Source organism: Camelus dromedarius, chromosome 10, assembly GCF_036321535.1.
Source record: "Camelus dromedarius isolate mCamDro1 chromosome 10, mCamDro1.pat, whole genome shotgun sequence".
Lineage (NCBI taxonomy): Eukaryota > Metazoa > Chordata > Mammalia > Artiodactyla > Camelidae > Camelus > Camelus dromedarius.
The window spans coordinates 68124696-68138923 of record NC_087445.1 but is presented as its reverse complement, the minus strand read 5'-3'; the positions used below and the strand labels follow the sequence as shown (position 1 = coordinate 68138923).

The following is a 14228-nucleotide window of genomic DNA, read 5'->3' as shown; positions in this document are numbered from 1 at the left end:
CGTTAAACGGATTTATAAATTATAAACACGGGAAGAGTTTCTGGCATTGTCTGACATGTATATAAGACACTTCATAAAAGTGAAAGCAAGCAAAGTCTCCAGCACTGCTGAGAGCTGGGGCTGTCTGAACACACACTCTTAAACAAACACACATTCACACATACACATGCACGCACACACACAACTGATATACAGAATACACATATACCTGATTCCTAGAATATTTTTACTTTTGTATATCTTATCTTCCCTATAAAACCATTTCATGTAGTGATAGGAACTGTGATTCGGTTCTGTAACTTCCATAGAGCCCACCAGCACAATGCACTGCACAGTCAGTACTTGATAAATATATGTAATCAAAGTCCAAAAGCTTCTTTAGGACGAGTAATGGCAATGCTCATGTGGTCAACAGCTCTCGCCCCAAACCAAAATCCCTAATGCTAATATTTATTAATTCAAGACTCATGTGAAAGCAACCTCAACTAAATCAGAAAAGAACCTTATTAATTAAATAAGTTAAGACATTTCAACTAAATACCTGAAAAAACTAAAATTGCTGTAATGATTGACTCATCAGTGACTTCCAAATGGGTCAAATGCAGACAAAGAGAAAATAACTGTCATGAGAAATAGAACAAAGTAAAGACTTTGGGTCCTTTAGCTGAAAATACAAAATAAATCAAGTCATTCTGAAATAATCAAGAGAAATGACAAGAAAAGGGAGCCTATATCAGAAATATATGCTACATGATTGTGGGTTAATTTTTATTCAGCCTAGAATATGTGAATCCTCTTGAACTCAGTTTTAATTTTAACAAACACACAGAATGTGAAAAGCAACACGAAGAAAAAACCACAGGCATATAGGGAATTAAGAAATCTGAAATAATCTCTATTTCATGAATACCTCAACCAACAACAATGGGCCATAAACAGTCCTAGCTTTAATTTTGAAACCACAGCAATGATAAAAATTTATTGCGCTCCTAGCACCATCAAGAGAAAAAATGATAAACTGAACTTCATTAAAATTAAATTTTCATGCTTATAAAATTCACCATTATGGAAAGAAATAGACAAGCAGTGCATATATTTGAAAAAGGAACTGTACCCAGAGTATACACAGAACTCAAAGCAAGAGACAATCATAAAATAGACAAAAACTTGAACAGACACTTTATAAAAGAAAATACACAAATGACAAATAAGCATGAAAAGACAGTTACCAAGACAATGCCTATTAAAACCACAACGAACTAGCCAGCCAACAATGTCTGCCAAGGAGAATAATTTCCTGTGCAGTGCTACGAGGGGATACTACCTGGAATAGAGAGTAGTTCAATCAAATGGAGAATTGGAAACTAACAATTATAATTTCAAAGCATTGAAGGAAGATGACCCAAAGCAGCATTAAGCAGTTTCTGAAAGTTTTTGGAACTTGGAGGGAAAAAAAAAAAAGAACGGGACTTGGAGCACTAACACAATGATTCAAATTAATTTCACATTGACAAAACTTTCTAGAAATGATGAACAGACACGTTACTGATCTATATTTGGAGTGCAACTACAAGAAATCGTCCTGAAAAAGCTGTTAACTCTATTCTTGAATTATATCTCCATTGGAATTATATTTCCATAAGAGAATTCTAATTTTTAAAATGTCAGGATGAATTAACTTTATGAATTTTATGAAACAACAATGAAGTTCTGAAACATGCTAAGAATGAGCGATTGTGGCTTAAGACAAGCATGAAGGTTAGAAAATTATATGAAGAACTGAGAGGAATATGGAAAACTTCGAAATATTTTATGCCAGTTATACCAGTCACATTAGACTGATGAGGACAGTAACTTGAAAAAGGATATACAGTAATTAGAGATACATGATTTGGAAATTTGAATGCACACAGAATGGGAAAATAACAAAAAACTTAAAAAATTCTGTAACTGGTCAGTTCTCATCCATCTGCCATCCCTCAAACCATTTGATCATGGGAATCATCAGAAAAGTAAGGGGTAAAATGCCCTTGAGATAAGGTGACTTTGAAAAATTCACATGCTGAATTTTTGAAGCCTTCAAGAATGATAATAAATTGAGGAGTTTCATGTGAACCACTTGCTTAAAATATTTAGGCTTAGGAAATATGCTTAAGAACTTGGGAATTTATTCATTTGACTTGCCAGAGGCCAAGCTGTACAAAAATGATCCAAAAATTCTAACAATGATGAATTTAGTAAGTTTCTATCAAAATAATGACATCGTTAAATTTGAAACGATTCTGAAAATAAATCACAGTAACATTATGGATGATTCCTTCCTAAGAAAACACAGCAAAGAGCTTTTGCAGAACATTCAAACCCAAGTGCTTATAAAATTAAGGTTTACACCACAATACACAGTCCTTTTACTTCTAAGGAGTTAAACACAGATGCAGTTGACGTAGGGAACTCATTAGCACAAGGCCTGTTGGATGACACTACTCATTGCCAAGTTGATTAAGTCAACCAAATACATCCTCTCACCACACTGTAGTGAGTAAAATGGCTTAACAGAAGTTTTTACAAATGTACTGAAGGCAACTGCGCAGAGACGTAAACTTTAATAAAGAACAAAACTACTATAAGGTGGTATGTCCTGAAAATTATTGAAGTAATGGCAGAAATAGTTATCTTTACCAACTAGTTTTGTTTTGGCTGCTTCATTTATCCCAAGCTGCTTCATTTATCCCAAGAAAAACAGCTTTAATCTCCAGAAGAAAACAAAAATGCCACATATAATTATGCAGTAGCAAATTTTGCAAACTTTTTCTGTTAAGAAAGAGCAAGATGGCAAGTATTTTTGGCTTTGTGAGCCATGCAGTGTCACAATTACTCATCCCTCCCTTTGTAGAGCAAAAGTAACCAGAGACAATATGTAAATAAACAAGCATTTCTGCATTCTAATAAAACTTTATTTTCAAAAACAAGAAGCACACTGGATTTACTGCAGTTTGCCAAACCCTGTGCTAAATATACAACACAGTATTTGTCGTAGGCAACTTGACCAGAGAAGATTTTTGTAATGATTTTGAATACACTGGCATGCTACTGTTAATTTTGTATGTTTTACTTTCAGAAATTCTGTTACAAACAAGCTGCCATATCTTGAAATGCATATTCCTTTAAATACTTTTTTAATGTAATAAGGAATGTTAAAAATGTTTACTACATTTCACAAGTCAATTCTCTGAAGTCTGTATTTCTGTATTTGCAATGTAGTAAAGGTTTAGATGAAACCCTGTAATTATAGTGGTATACTGTCCCTTACATCTTAAGCAGCAATACAAACGGTATATACAGCTCAGAAATTCTAAGCGCACACACGGAACAATATATATATAGACTGGCTAAAATAAAAAGACAATAACACACATTGCTGAGGATATGAAACAACTGGAACTCTTAATTGTGGCTAATGGAGGTGTAAAATGATACAACTACTTCAGTGAATTACATGGTAGTTTCTTCCTGTAAAGTTAAACAGGTATCTACACAGAGCCGGCAATTCCACTCCTGAGTATCACGTGGGAGAAACGAAAACATGAGTTCAAGAGGAAAAAATGTACAAAAACATTCATAATAACCTTATTTGTAACTGCCAAAACCTAGAAACCCGAACTGTCCATTAACAAAAAAAGAGATAAATGATTATTCATATAATGAAATACATATATACACTGCTGGAAATAATTTCATTAAAAACCATACACTATAATAACAGTACTTTAAAATTTTATTCACTAAACAAACACTGAGAATTAACATCTCACACCAAAATCCAAATCTTTTTTATTTCCCTTTCCTATACTCCTGCCAAATGGAACTAGTCATTGTTCCCCAAATAATACCCCAAATTAATGCTATACCTTATTGCATTTTAAAAGGAAAAAACTCTAACCTTTTGTTGTCTTAGTATAATAACAAACCCCTTTTGTTTTCTTATTTTAATAAAACTCTTTTTGCTTCATAATAATAATAACACTGAGGGGAAGTAAGAAAAAAAATAATTTCACAGCTCAGAAATAACTAGCTAATGTTTGGTGAGCATATGCATAACTTTTTATATAACTACTTTTATAAAATGAGTTTACACTGTTTTGAAAATTAATTTTTACTAATTGTCAGATGTGAGCCTCTTTTCCTGTTATTCGACAGTTATCCCACCCTGGCATTTTTAATGCAAAGTAACCTGTCACATGACTCTACCATAATTTACTATGTCTTATCTCCAACTTTGTAATATTTAGGCTGTTCTCCTTTTGCTATAAACAAAGCTGTAGACTTGTGATTCTTAAGGGAGAGGAGATGGTTTCCATAATCACTCCATTCTCCCAAAGAATAAGCATAACTCCTGTGTTTTGAATTTTGAGTTATAATGCAAATTTTCCACCAGGAAAGTTGTACCAATTTACACACTACATTGGTAGTACCTTCACAGCAACAGCCCTGCTGTTCTGGAATAGTCACTTATGTACTTATCTAGGCTGCCTTCTAGTCTATATATAAATAAGAATTGGATCTAAAGTTGCAAAGAACTATATATAAAGTTTATTGATTCCATCCTATTCTAACTCCAATGCATTATTTGCTAAACCTACATGCTGACTGACTGAAAAAAAGGCACTATCATGCATATACTTCCTTGTCCTGTCAGTTGAGATGGCCTAGAAGTAATAACACCCAGTAGCAATGAAAACATCGAATGTCAGGATCTTGGTTTCTAATACCATTTGTCAATAAAAGGAAGCAAGCTCCTTGGAGATATGGCTGATTCTAGGACCGGGGCAGGAAATTTACAAGATGAGCTTGGAACATCTAGAATTGCCAGAAAGGAAGGAAGCACTTTCACCCTGACTTCCACAACAACAACAACAAATAAACCTACAATGATGGGAATGTGTCAAAAGGGAAATATGAGCCAAATAGAGTTCCTAGTAGTCAAAGCTGGAACAATCTGGGCAAAAAAATTAATGAAGTAGTACTGGATTATAATCTAAAGTATAAAATAAGGATTCATAAATCTGTATGTAGACATCCTGCCCTCAGGGAGGGAGCCCATTCCTGAGTGGACTGTGTGCAGTGTCTTCCTTTGGAAGAGTACAGTATGAAAAGAGGGGAAAAAAGAGTAACTTAACAGTAAAGAAATCTGACAATCATGACCTCAGTCAGATGATCAAGGTTAAAAGCCACAGTAATGTCATGTTGATATTACATATCCTTGACGTGATGTAGTGAAAATGTGTTCTCCTTCCCTAAAACTCATAACGTTACGAGAGAAGAACATCAGAAAATTCAACTGAGGGGCATTCTATAAAATACCTGACTAGTATTCCCTAAGGCTGCTAAAGTCATCTAAAACAAGGAAAGTCTAAGAAATTGTTACAGTCACCAGGGCCTAAGGAGACAGGAAGCCTAAATATAACACAGTATCCTGGATGGGATGCAGAACAGAAAAAAGGACACTAAGTAAAAACTAAAAAAAATTTAAATAAAGCATGGACTTTGGTTAATAAAAATGTATCAGTATTGGTTCATTAGTGGAAACAAATGTACCATACTAATGGAACATGCTAACAAAAGGGGAAACACTCAGGGTATACGAGAACACCCTATACTATATTCAGAGTATTTCTGTAAATCTAAAACTGCTCTTAAAAATATTGAAGGAAAATATTAAAAGAAAAAAAGGCATTATCTCCTTATTATACAATACAGACATTTAGGATTAGTGAGACTAAGCCACCCAAATTCACATATCAGTAATGATTTGCACTTATTAGACACCCAATAAAACGCTGGACTACATTTGTAGAATAAAACCAGTGTAATGAATGCTGTTGGGTACAAGCTAAGTAGTAATAAAAAAGGAGGCTCTATTCATATAATTAATTTCTAGATGTCTTTCTTGGCCCCAAGTCTTATGCTCTTTTTAATCTACATGAGAAAGCAATAGTGAGACTTTGTTACTGTCTTAAATTTTAAGGCTCCTCTAATACAATTTGTGTGGAGAAAAATCTAAGGAAATGATAATATTCGTGCTGTTTTCTTCTCCTATCTTGGTTTTGAAAGTCGTCCATTAGTTCAAATCACAGTGGTACCATATTCTGTAATTTTTCTGGATGACTATTTTTAAACCTTACTGTGAGAATTGGCTCACTGGGTAACTTCTCAGGATTAACAAGGTACTGGGAACTGACGGAAACCCTTTGTATACACACCCTTTGTAAACTTAAGTTGAAAAATAGAAAGCTAAGAATGGCAGGAAGAAAAAGAAAGTACCCAAACAAAGAAAATGCAGTGGAAGGCTGCCATGAGAAATAACCAGCATAGGGAAGATTATTATTTCCAAAGTAGCCTGTTGCCTAAAGAAAAAGTTAGATCTTCTTAAGACTATCCGGAATGTTATAAATGCTTTGTTAAAAGCCATCATGTAATACTTCAGAAAACAAAATAAAACAAACATCACCAAAATTCCACTCAAATCCATCATACCATATCCTATCTTTACAATATGTTTCATAGAAACAAAATAATTTTTTGGTTACATTTTGCTCTTTAAAAGTCAGCTATATACTGTCAGAAGTGATTTTTAAAGACTTAGTTTTTAGACTCCCCTAGGATTAAAAATTCAAAAGAAAAATGACGGAGTATAGCTCTGTGGTAGAGCACTTGACTGCAAAAGAAGGAAAATGAAATTGAAGGGGTACTATGGCTAAAAGTGAATAAATGAGAACTGGAAACCTCTTTGAGGCAAAATTATTCTTTCTTAATTGCATGTAACTTGTCATTTAATTTCATGTGTTTTGGAAGTAGCAGAACTGCTTAAATGAAAAGATGAAAGATAAGTCTATTTTAAGCCTATGAAAATAGATGTTCTTGTGTTTGGGCAAGATCGAAATGGGCCCACAAAAACCTGCAAAATCTGGAAATTTTATTTCAATAGGTCATGTTCTAATAGCATTTCTAATTTGAAAGAGCCAAAAAAAGTGATTAAGAAAAGAACAATTATCTTGTCTCTTAAACAATAGCTTTGTCTTTTAAAACCAAAGACTGTATCCATCTTAAGGAACGTTTCACAGTAATTCTGACAAAATGAAAAGGTATGTATGGTATTCTTAGCCTGAGATTTAATAAACAGACACATGGGTTACCATAAATTCTCTGACACAGAATACAAAATACAAAGTTTTGTGTGTATTTTTCTAAGAGCATTCTTAGATTTTAACAGATTCACTAGAATGTGAAGTTTCACAAGGGCAGAGATTTATTTTGTTCACATGCATCTCTAGCCCGTAGAAGAGTACCTGACAAATGGTACGCACTCAATAAATATTTTTTAAATAAATGAATTCTCAGGGGATATACGATACACATAAGGTTCAAAGCCACTTACTTCCCATTGACAAATTCACTTTTACAGACTTAAAAATAATTATTTAAGCTACAATAACTAGAGCTAACAAAGATCTGTAGTCATTGTGTTAAGCACCTTATATAACAGATAAACCATACAGATCGACCTATACTAATAAGCCCCTGAGAATAATGTGGAAAGAAGTTAAATCACTTGGCAAGAAAGTGAGGAGCTGGGACTGGAACCCCACTGGTTTGGCTTTCTAGTCCACATTCTTAACCCAAATAAAACTATAAAAGTGAAGAAATTCTCTTACCAGTAGTGAGTGGCATTTATAATTCCTAATATATTTTTAAAAATGCTTTTGTCTTTTAGACAAATAACTACAATCAACATGACACAAAACTTTGAAAGTGTGCTTTGTCCTTTTATTCATATGAAAATGCTTCCTTGGATGAAGGCTGTTCATTTTATTAAGAATCAGAAATAACTAAGGCTCTAATAACAGAGAAATATATGATGCTCTTAAACATAAAAACAAAGTGAAAAAAATCTCAACATGTGGCCCTTCTATAAATTATTCAAAGACAAGACATTTTCCCTAAATGCTAGGTGGCCTCCAACATGTATCTTAATCAATTTAATTTTTTAAAAAACTCAGCAATATTTTAAATATTGTCAGTTTTATTTTTTGATTTGGGCTGACCACTAGACAGATGTGTTTTTAGACCATAGTATCTCAGCCTCTCAAAGAAGCACCTTCATGAAATTGTGCTACTGGCACGTGTTGAGACACTGTTAAAAAAAAAAAAATTGCCATAGAAAGCTTATATTCCATGATGGTAAGGACACCTCCTCTCATATTACTCGGTATCCTTATCAGAAATTCTGTTTCTCCTAAAGAAATACAGATATTTTTTCTCCCATGGACAATGACTAAATGTCCATTTTCATTTTGGCCTCAAGGATCCTCAGAATCAAATTTGCGGCCCAATCTTAACAGAGGATGTCATGGCTATATTATCATCTCTGTATTATCTTACTGTTCTACCTCCACTTTCTAAAACACTTTCTTATTTACATTTTCCTACTTTGTTGAATTATAAATATTTTAAGTAAGGTACTTCAAAACCTTAGTAATATGAGGTACAAACAAAGCCTTTCAATTCCATTTCATAGTTCAAACAACAAGAATTCTAGAAATAAGTATCTGATTAAAGGGGTCACTTAACACTGACAATGCAAAAACATCTTTATCTTAAATTCAGATTTTAAGAACATAAAAACATGTACCTATGCAAACATAGTTTTACTTGTTCCTATGTGACTAGCACCACTGATCTTCAAGTTAGTTTTCTTTCAACTTGAAGGGCTGTTATTTCACACCAATGCAATAGCACAAATTTTACTGGAAACCAGGTTTGTGGGTAGATATTGCCTTGTGTATTTATTCTGGTGATTTGCTCTTAGAGACAAAAATCATAATTCTAGTAAAACTGTCACTGAATAACACTCAATAAAGACTTTAAAAGCTCAACCAAAAAGACGTAAGAAATTGATCTTTAACATATTTAAATAAGTGAAATAAAATTTATAGGTATTCAGTAATTAATGTTTTTAAATTTCCATTCCAAACACATCAAACACAGAACAAACTGTAACTAGATTTCCATAAACATAGAGGTAATTGAAGGCTTTTCAGAATCTGGCCACAACTATGTGAAGACTGGAACGGGACATTTAACAAAAAACTAAGACGACAGATTTTAAGTGCTTTACCTAGGCCACATAATGTAACAGACAGAACTAACTATAGGGTCAGGCAGCTCTGTCTCTGAAAACTGTCCCTCCCTCTTGCTAAATGTGTGATCTTGGACAAGTCACTTAACTAGTCTGAGGCTTAATATCCCTATCTGTAAAAATTAATGCAATGGTCACTGCCCTGCAGAGTTTATGAGAAGCAAATCAAACACTGCATGGAAAGCAGGTAGCATAAGGCCCTATACATCAGTGATAGCTCTTTCCCATCAGATTTGATATTTATGATCCTGGCTTATTTCCAACTTGGGAGAGGGGCCAAAGGACAAAATGTGTATTTGGAAGATTTTCCCGTGTTTGAAATTTAGTGAACTGTGAGGGATGTGCAATTTTAGATAGTACTCAGTTCATTGTATACTACGAACATAACAACTTACTTTAACCAAATGAAATTATAAAGAAGATAAATCAGGCAGCAGAAAAACTGACACAAAACATAAAATGGTGCAATGACTTAAAAAAAAAAAAAACCTATGAACCATGCTAAACACTGTAAAGCTCGGTATGAAATACCTTGCTGATTATCTTTTTTTTTTTAAGAAAATCATTTCTCAGAGGCAAAAATCCACTTTGGTTTCTGTTATCACTGACTCATTCAGTAAAGAGCTCTTCCATTTCAAGACAATCAAATACCTGTACCAACACCCAGTGCTACTAATCCTTCTTTACTCCTTTTCCCCTTCCAGTAAGAGAACAACTTAACCCAAACAAGCGCAACAAAAAGATAGCTATGTACTATCATCAATGAACTGCCAAAGAAATCTTTATTGCAGAAAGCAGACTCCAGAAGCAGGCTCCAGAAATGTCTGCCAAGTAAGTGCCTTTAACTTTAAAATACTTTAGCACACTTATCAGCTGAATGGTTATGTATTTATTATGTTAAATCTGTATCTCGAAAGTAATAGAAAATTAGGTGACTTCTTCAGGAAACACAGCTTTTAAATAAAATAATGTACTGCTATCACATTGTTTCAATCCAAATATGGCATTATAGTGCCATTCTAAAAATAAATCTTAAGTCCCATGTGATATGCAGCCTTTTAGCTATGTTCATTTCCTTTTAGGGCTCAAGTTTCCCACAGGAAAATTATTCAATGTTTGGCAAAACTGTCCCAAATCATGTATAGATAAGGCACAAATGCTAACTGCACTGTCACTTTTTTCCTGCTTTGCTATTGTTGATTCTCCTTCACAGTAATCCAGCATGGAGAGGCCCAAGCAGCAGGAAATACTTAAAAACTTCTACCTGACAAAAGTTAACATGAAAGCGTCATTTTGATCAAAAAGGCAATGAAGAGGTAATTTATGAGTCAGTTAAATCAGAAGATACAAAATTATTATATACTAAGTCTTATTCCAAACATATGTCTCTGGTAACTGCGATGACTTCCAAATATACAGAGTCATATTTCAAATACATGTCTCTGATAACACTGATGAATTCCAAATACTTATTTCAACTGTATTATTTACACTACCAAGCAAAACTGCATATCAAATGCACTCTTACTACATCTCAATACAGACTGTATTGTTTGACTCATATTATTTGCTTAAAGATTTTATAAGGCATTATTTGCTAAAGAATAATATCTCAAAATCATTCACACTCATACACACCTCACACACACACAAAATCAAGACCCATCTCTCAAGCTCTTTTTTTATATAGCCAAATCAAATTATGATTTCTAAGAAAATGTTTACGAATGTTTCATAATGCTAACACTCAGCTTTACTTTAAAAAGCTAGTTTGTTCTGAAAATAACAAGCCTTAAGTCAGAGATTTAAGTGTGCCTGAGTAACAAAAATATATAGCAGCTGTAAAATGGCTAGAAATAGTAAAATGAATTTACAACTCTGTAATAGAGTTCCTTGCTCTTATAGTTAAAAAAATGATATGAGAAGCTGTGTTTGAATGATACTAATCACAAACCTGTTCCTCAGTGAATTGCTGAACTCATTTAGAATTCTGTACGAAGTCTGCATTCACATACATATTCATAGTTTATAGGTATATGATCTGGGTTTCAATGTTTATTTTAATTACATATATTTTATTATTTTATTTCAGGTAAAAATGGTATTTCCTTGAGCCCCAATATATAAGAAAAATCATGTTTAAGATTTTAATTTTCCTACTAAAGAGCTAATCTTAAGAAACAATTATCAAGAAAATTATCTAATGGTTTAAAAGCTATCTTAGTTCATCATTAAAATATAAAGCTATAATTAGTCTTTTTTCTACTAACCTAAAATTTAACAGCATATAGGTATAATACCAACCAAGGTCTATTAGTATTTATAGAGTAATGCTTATCACATAGGTAGTAAGAGCTCTCAGAATTAAATTCTTTTTATATTTTTCTATTTAAAATTCCTGGGAAACAGCAACTTTAAAAGGTACTGAATAAGCAATGATCTTCAATTTAATTAAGCAGAAGTTTCACCCTCTCACTAGCAGTGCAAATAATATAAGTATCAATGAATGCATTCTAGAACTATGCATTTCATATATTTTCACTTTCCCTAACAAACATTTCTGAGGTGACTGCCAGTGACGAAAAAAACTTTCTAACCAAGTAAGACTTTTCAAATCTTAATTTGGTTGAAAGTACCAATGGAAAGACTATTTTTAAAACTTTTTATTTAATACGTGTCAAAATCTGAACACTTCTTCCCTTTTTTCCAAAGCTGCTGGAAACTCCCATCTTCTAAGCACTTGACCAAAGTCGAACAATCCTTTGGACTTACTTTGGTGTCATGGCTGAGTCTAAGGGAGGTCTAAGACTGGGTTCCTGACCCAGTTCTGCAGCTAATTTACTTTGTCACTACTCTTGGTCTCCCTTTCCCCATTTCAGAAAAAAAGAGTCTAGATCATGACCTCTAAGGGATCTTCTAGCACTGTCACTTTAGAATCCTATATTTATGTTATTCACCTACTCAAAAACCTTAAGTCCATCTCTAGTTTCTAACTAGAGTCAAATCTCTTGGCCATTTATTCCAGACCAGATAGCCCCAATCTATTTTTCTGACCATACTCCATTACACCTCAGTTTGAAACTTCTGGTTTATCCAAGGCGCCCTACTCACATGGAAGCTAACAGCTCCTGCCAACATGTACTGAAAGCTTACTGCAGGCCAAGCACTGTGCTAAGAGCGTTACACACATTAGCTCGTTAATCCTTAAAATACTTGTATGAGATAGTGCTATTACTAAGAGGGATTGTGTACCTTGTCCTAGGTCTCACAACTAATAAGTGTCAGATCTGGGATTCAGACCCAGGTCTGCCTGCCTCTCAAGCATATAATTTTAATCACTATGTATTATAATATGTAATAATAATAAGTATGTAAGTAGCCCCTCTTCATTCAGGCCTTTGAAACTTAATACACCCTTTGTCATAGTTTAATTTTTTCCCTAATACAACTCATTTTTAAAGTTCAATTAAAGTGATACCTCTTTACCACTTCAGTCCCAAATTTCCTTTCAATTTCTAACCTATCTTAATGTAAACCCTAAAGACTTGTTCCTTGATAAAGTACATCTAAATACATGTATCTGAATGTCCGAGAATTATATACGACTAATTCTCCTGCAGAACATGCTATAAAAGCAGGAAAAAATATATAACACATCAGTATTTTGATGAAGCAAACCATCAAGACAGAACTTGAGGGGTTTATGAACCCTGAGAGGAGGCTCACCAAGCCCCTCCACATTCACCCAGGGCCTTTCCTCTGAGGCTATATGCTGATTTGCAGCAGGTCCTGAAAGTCACTGGGAGATTCTGACTCCCAAGAAACTCCAAAATATAACAAAGAAATAACAGTAACAATCTTTTACTGAGCTTCTATGATGCCACCATGAACAATTCTATACACTTAAGATGTGACAGTATTTAATTTTCACAATAGTTCCAACAAGGTGATTAATCCCATTTTATACAGTAGAAAAACAGGGGCCAGAAATTCCAAAATCCATGCTCTTTTCACTACTTTCCTCTTTATCTCAGAAAAAAAGTGATCCAAGAGTATAAAGTAATTATAGTAATAATGTAAAGAATTTTACATTAATGTAACACGCATCTGATCTTGAACTGACTTCTATAATGTTGGTGTCATTCTTCACTTAAAGATAAGTATCCTTCTGATGTTCAGACAGATTAAATTACCTAGTAAATTGTCAGAACCAGGATCTTTTAACTTTATTTCCAGTGCTCTGTAGGTTACACATACATTCTTAGTACAGTGATGTTAACAATATATGATGTTAACATAATCTAAATAGGAATGTTTTTAATGCCATGAAGAGGGAGAATTTTTAAAAATGAAAAAGCCTTTTAAAGTCAGATTCTCCTCCCCAGGGGCCAATGAAGACAGAGACCCACAAACGGATTTTTTTGGTCTAGCTATAAATAAATGGCTCTGACACTGGGGGTTTCCCCAGTCTTTCTGGAAGAAATTTCAAAAACAAATTATGCTGTTTAATGCTTAACTTTTGTTTTCTCTCTAAAATACTGTCTTATTAATTCAGTTCAACAAATATTTGTTGAAAGCTGAGAGACATAATATAAAGTTTTACTCTGAAAAGAATCCTTCGTATTTTGTTCAAAGGCAATGCAATCTTTTCATAATAAGCCAATAAATATTTCATTAAGTGACTACAATCGTGGTAATTTAACATAAAGATGTGTTTTTTCCTTGCTAAAGGCTTTCTCTTGTCATATGTTGTTTGGTAACTGTAGGCCATTTTATTAGGGTCTTCTGTCTATTGATCCTTTGGGTTCCTTTAATCCTGCCCTGTTGGATACTTTATGCCAATCTCATTCAAGTGCGGGGGGTGGGGAATAAAAGCATAGAAATCTTACTCTACCTAGAGTCTACTACATCACATATACTACCTTCTAAGGAAATCTAACACACACCTCCTTACCTATGAATATCACACAGTAATTTGCATTTCTCTTGTGATCTCATAATGCCAGGTCTTATACATACTTGTATACCAGTA

General features: G+C 33.6%; 1 protein-coding gene and 1 pseudogene across 4 annotated transcripts in view; one reads left to right on the top strand and one right to left on the bottom strand.

Annotated features, from left to right (window-relative positions):
• Positions 1-14228, bottom strand: part of RABGAP1 (RAB GTPase activating protein 1) — a 134637-nt gene that overhangs the window by 39259 nt on the left and 81150 nt on the right. The window lies entirely within an intron of this gene.
• Positions 1670-2536, top strand: LOC105092651 (COP9 signalosome complex subunit 2-like; annotated as a pseudogene).